Raw genomic sequence first — 7009 nt, forward strand, 5'->3', positions numbered from 1 at the left:
ATTTATCTATTATTTGCATTTGATGTCAATTTTAATGACTGAATTTGTTCGTTTGTGATTGATGATATGTGTTTGTATGTTTTTGTGTTTGTATGTTTTTGTGTTTGTATGTTTTTGTGTTTGTATGTTTTAGTTTTCGTTTGTTTCAGCAACTTTAATCTGATGAGTCGATGGTAATTTTTAAGCAGTTTGAAATTGAATTGGCAGATTCCTGTGTGGTTCGCTGCTCAGCCTAATTGATTATCACTTAGTCAACTGCTCAAAATAATAAATGATGTATGTTTGAAAAAAAAAAAACATCTGCATGTGAGTGGTGGATGAAGAGCGAGTGAGCTCCAGCCAGCCTACCTACCCACCCACCTCAATATACACACAACTCATACTCGTCGAATCATATTTGTAAGAAGGTGGATGTCATTATATCTCTGATCAATATCCGTTTCTCTCTTTCTTTAATGTCTTGATATCTATTGTATTGTTTGTATTCTCAAATACAAAAAACAATCAGACTCATACGTACACACACACACATACACACACGCACATACACACACACAAACACATACATACATACAAAGGGGTGTACACAAAGGCGTAATAATGTATGCATACATTTGTATATGGTGCGTACAGACAGAGCATGAACAGAGAGACATGTTGTACATGCGTACGTACGAACGAACGAGTGAAGGGTGTGTGTACATTGAGGAATAAGCACGTTTGTTTGTTCATACAAACATTTATATGTTTGTATGAACAAACATTTATATGTTTGTATATGCATACAAATGTACATGCATACATACATATACACATAAATTTATGCGTGTATCTGTGTGTACACAAAATGTTTGCATATACAAAGTGGTGTATGTATACGCTGCATCTTTTTTTGTTTGTATGTACATGTTTGTTGATAGGTAAGCTCGCTGTTGTGCTTTTAATGTTTTTCCTTGCATAATTTTTGTATATTCATTTGTATGTTTGTATAATTAGTTATACATATATATATATATATATATATATATATATATATATAGAGAGAGAGAGAGAGAGAGAGAGAGAGAGAGAGAGAGAAAGCGAGAGAGGGAGAGAGAGCAAGAGAAAAAAGAGAGAGAAAGAGAGAGAGATAGGCATAGAAATATATGAGCGTTCTGATGAGTCTCGAAATGATTATTATTAATTCAGCGATTATTAATTATTAATATATATATATATATATATATATATATACATATACATAATATACATACATAATATGTATAAATACATACATAAATGCATACATACAATACAAAACACAGTGACATTCATTCAGTCAATTAACACATCCAGGTCAGACGATGATCATACAAATTATCGTTTGCCTACTAAATCCATACATTATATATATATATATATATATATATATATATATGCATATATTGTCAGATTGTATAAATATAGTATGTTATACAATAGAAATTTATACAAAAATATATAGGCCATATGTTGTTTGTTGCTTGTTTGATTTACTGGACAGAAGTGCCTTTAAGTAATTTTTGGATGAATCTCTTTTATTTGATGCGTTCAAAATTTGGGATCATATATAAATAAAGTTATTTTGGGCTTGTGACATCTTTGCTATAACTTGGAATGATTATGGAATAGGATTTGAAACAAATGAACATTAGTTTTTTACTAGTAGGAACATATGAGAAATTACATGAACACATACATGAAGATACAAACTTGTTTAAACAAGCAAACATACATGAACATATAAACATCATCAAACTAGCTACACTCATTACACTCTCACACACACACACACACACTCGTACACACAAACAAACACACACACACACACACACACACACAGAGACATACACACACACCAAAGCATACAAAAGCATAAACACACCACCAGCGTACAAATGCACGTTCAAATATTAAATTACTAAACACAGCCATTAAAGCATCGTTACACATTTATGTATTAAGTTATGTGCGTCTCTCTGTGTGTTTATGTATGCGTGAATGTATGTGTGTGTGTGTGTGTGTGTGTGTGTGTGTAATTACGTATGTATGTGTTTAATTGTCTATGTGTATGCGCGTCTGTGTGTTAATGTATATGTGCGTATCTGTGTGTTATATAGATATATAGATATGTGTGTGTTACTGTGTCTGTGTTGTTGAGTGCCTCTAAATACAAGGTCCTAATTTATATGCCCAGGCTTACACGCACATCTGGGCATATAAATATACAAATTATTGACAATAGTACAAAGAGATTTCACAAATCGCAAAATTGTATAAAGATACAAAAATGAAGATTGTAAAATAAAAATACATGCGAAAAGGTTACTGAATAGTTGTGAAAAAATACAAGCTGATGGATGAATAAAAAAATATGTGTTATATAAAACATATGCACAACATTAACTGTATGAAAACATTTCAACAAACAAATGAATGAATATAAGATACAAAACAAAATATCAAACAACCACACACGCACACACACACGCACACACACGCACAAAAGCACGCACACACATACCCGCACACGCGCTTATATGTAGTTACTCGCAAAATTAAACACATTGTGTATGGAGTAATATTGCAGTTAATTGCATCTAAATTACACAATTTAATACACATTCGAACAAAGAGTTACAAATGTTTTCACACATGCACAGACGCATAAAAACACATACATATATACATACACACATAAATACATACATACATACAGCCAGTGGCTGATTTAGTTGAGCCGGTTTTAGGGTTAGCAATGAGCAGTTTTTAAATAAGTCAGAAAAAGAATCGTTCATGTGTAAAATCGACCAAAAATTGAACATGGTAAGCAAAAAAATGTAGTCAGCCACACTACCACAAATTTTTGACCACCCCCCGTGAAAATTTTGACTACCCATAAAAGTTGTTAAGTTTTTGTCACCCCTCTCCTGTCAAAGTTGTCTGGATCCGCCTCAGCATACTACACACACAGCACAAAAACAAATACAAATACAAACTTACACACAAAATACAGCCACATAAAATAGAACTACATAAAATACATTGACAATTAAAAATTTTTTACACACAATCAAACAAATACGTTTCGCAAAGACACACACACTTATACACACCCACACAAACACACACACATGAAAATTAATTCTCACTCACAAGCACGCACGCACACGCACACAACTGCACAAAGGCAATTAAAAAAGAAATTATTCAGATAGTCGGCAATCAAGGCTTCACGTCTATTACTATTGTCTACCAATATAATTATATTGCATATGGGATATAGAGCCATATTAATCTATATTAAATATGTATATATGTGTGTGTATAAGTGTGTTTGTGCGTGTGCGTGTGTGTGTCTATGTATGTATACATATATATATTTATATAAACTTCTTTGTATACTGCTTGCATTGTTAACAGGAAACATATGTATTCGTTCATATACGATGCAAGTCTGTTGATACTTTGTATATTATATACAATGCTACGATATGTATACTACTGTATATGCGTGGATACATTTGTATGGGGTAAATTTAATTGTGTTTTGTAATGAATTTATATTAACAAGATGTCTGTTAAGGTCATATTTAATAATGTGAAATCACAAAGATGTGTGTGGATGGATGGAGTACCGTGCATTTTATTTTATATTTATATATATATGTGTGTGCGTGCGTACGTGTGTGTGCGTGTTATATATATATATATATATTTTTTATTTATTTATTTATATTATATTATTTATGTATATACGATCCGGGGGGCCCTACATGCATTGATAAAACTCATAATATGGACAGCAACGCAATTGAGAGAGTCATTATTATTGCTAGTAGGTGGGTGGGTTTAAAGGTAGGCAAGCTTACGAATGCATATGCATGGTTTTAATTCGTTGCCAGTCCGCGAAACTAAAAAGTTTGAGAAACACTGACTTTAAGGAACATATTATCAATGTTTACCGGTTCATATATGTGTGTGTGCGTGTATGCACATATGTGTGTATGTGCAATGTGCGTGTACGTGTGTCAGTGCAATGTGTGTTTAAGCGTTCACATGCGGGACGTGTGTGTGTTTGTGTGTGAAAGTGTATTTTTATTGTGAAGTTTTACTGTAATGATGTCTATTCTGTTATATCATCATATTTTGTAAAATTTTTGACCGTTTGTTTGTATAATCTTCATCATCCTCACCATCACTATCACCATCATCTTCATCATCCTCACCATCACCATTATCACCATCATCAACATCATCACTGGCATCATAACCACAATCATCATTACAAGATATCCATCCCTCCATCACAACTATCTTAATCATCACCTCGTTGTCTCCATCAGAGTGTAACCTGCACAGCGTCGTTATTAGAATTATTAACGTTATTCATCAAACAAACGAACCGATATTTTCTACTGCTACCCGCCCAGCTTGTCTCAGTGTGCGTTTGTGTGTGTGTTTGTATGAGAATGAGAGTTAGTCTATGTGTGTGTTTATGTGTGTTTATGTGTGTATATGTGTGTGTCTAAACATGTGCGTGTTTACGTCCAAATTATGTACAAACACATACATACTGAATAACCACAGTAGCATAAACACATATGCAAACAGATAAAAACCTAATAAAAACAACACACACATATCCATACACATAAACAAAACAAAACGCATGCAAGACCGTTATGTGTGAGTGTGTTAAAAACTAAAATGATCAAGGTTACTGCTAGTACTACCTACTACTGCTACTACTAATACTAATAACATCACTACTACAATACCTCAAATCACTACTACAAGCCACTACTATTACAACTGCTGCTGCTTCTGCCGAATACTACTAATATTTACTTTAAACACCATCGGTTTTACTACTTCTACTACAACTACTACCGCTACTACTACTACTGCAACTACTACAACTATTACTACAACCACCTCAACTCCACTACTACTACAAACACTGCTGTATTGATTTGTGAGTCCGTTCATATACGCATACATTTTTGTATGTATGTATATATGTATGTATATGTTTATGCATGTAATGTATACATACGTACATATAAATACATGTATATATATATATATATATATATATATATATATGTTTGTATTTTTAGTTTTGTGGTCCTTGGTATTAACCTAGTGTGTATTTCTATACGTCTAATATACATCATGTTATCAAGTTAATGAGAGAAAAAACCGAGCACATAATCATTGCTAGTGCATTGTTTTGTTATTGTTTTTGTCTTTCCTCTGACAACAGAGCATGAATTTTAAAAGATAAAATTTAATAATATATGAAAGCAAACAAATATGCAGACAAACAAACACACCAACAGAAACAAACACACACAAACACACACGAACGAACGAACGAATAAATAGAAACAAACACACATGCAAACAAAGAAAAACAGACACACACACACAAACACAAACACTCGCATAAGAGCGAGCAAAGGCACAAACAAGTACACTAGTGCCACATGTGAAATGTTTTATTTTAACAGGCAGTTGTCATTAATGCAAAAATAGAAGATTCTCATTACTTAAACGGCTATTACTACTACAACTACAACTAATACTGCTACTATTACTACTGCTATTACGGTTGCTCAACTGCAACTACTACTACTACAACCACTGTTTCTACAACTACTACCACCACTACTACTACAACTACAACAACAACAACTACTACTACTACTTCTACTACTACTCTACTACTACCACTACTACTACCATTACTACTACTACTACCATTACTACTACTACTACTACTACTACTACTACTACTAATATTATTATATATCTTAAATTTATGATAGACATCATTGGTTAGATAGTAAATCAATTAAGATTATATATCAAAATAGCTCTTCATTATACTTGGGTTGATATATAGGAAAATTTATTAACTAAGTCTCTCTCTCTCTCTACATATATATATATGTGGGTGCTTATGAATTTAATGATGTTATAAAAATCATTATTTGTCATTATTCATTTTATTAGTATTATTATTATTTTTGTTATTGCAGTTTTTATTATTATTGTTGTTGTTTTTATTGTTGTTGTCGTTGTAAAAATTCGTGTAATTAATCGACATTGGTTTTATTAAAATATATTAATTTAGATAATTGGTTAATGCTGTTATAATTTATATTATTACGATTATTATTTTTATTATTATTTTTGTTGTTGTTGTCATTATTATTATTGTTGTTGTTGTTGTTGTCGTTACTGCTGTTGATGTTTTTCATAGGTGAATTTTATTAAATTTATGCGCCAAATTTTTAACTATAAACTCCAATTTCGAAAAAATAAATTATTTAAGACTATAATATAATATGTAATATGTGTGTGTGTGTGTTTGTGTGTATGTATGTGTGTGTGTGTGTGTGTGTGTGTGTGTTTATTTGATGATTTCAACAATAATGATGATCATAATGGTGATGACGATGATAGTGATAATGATGATAATGACGATGATGGTGAGTACGATGATGATGATGATGATGATGGTGATGATGATGATGAGGAGGATGAGGATGATGATGAGGAGGATAAAGATGATGATAATGTGCCAGCGTATAACAAATAAAATCCATGTCGGTATTTCATTGTGCATCTCATTAATTCCCCTTCTGTTCATCTCCTACGTTCTTACCTCTCTGTACCAAGTAATACATCTCACTGTTGTGTGTGTGTGTGTTGTGTGTGTTGTGTTGTGTGTGTGTGTTGTATAGAGTGTGTGTGTGTGTGTTTGTGTATATATATAACTGTGTGTGTGTGTGTGGATGTGTTGTTTAATGTGTGTGTGTTTGTTTGTATGGGTGTTGTGTAGTGTGTGTGTGTTGCGTATTGTGTTTGTGTATGTGTGTGTGTTTTATAGAGTGTGTGTTCGTGTGTGTGTTTGTGTGTGTGTTGGATTGGTATTTCGGTACATAGTTGTATTGATTGTATCACGTTGTATTCTTTGACA

This window comes from Helobdella robusta, assembly GCF_000326865.2.
Source record: "Helobdella robusta unplaced genomic scaffold HELROscaffold_16, whole genome shotgun sequence".
Lineage (NCBI taxonomy): Eukaryota > Metazoa > Annelida > Clitellata > Rhynchobdellida > Glossiphoniidae > Helobdella > Helobdella robusta.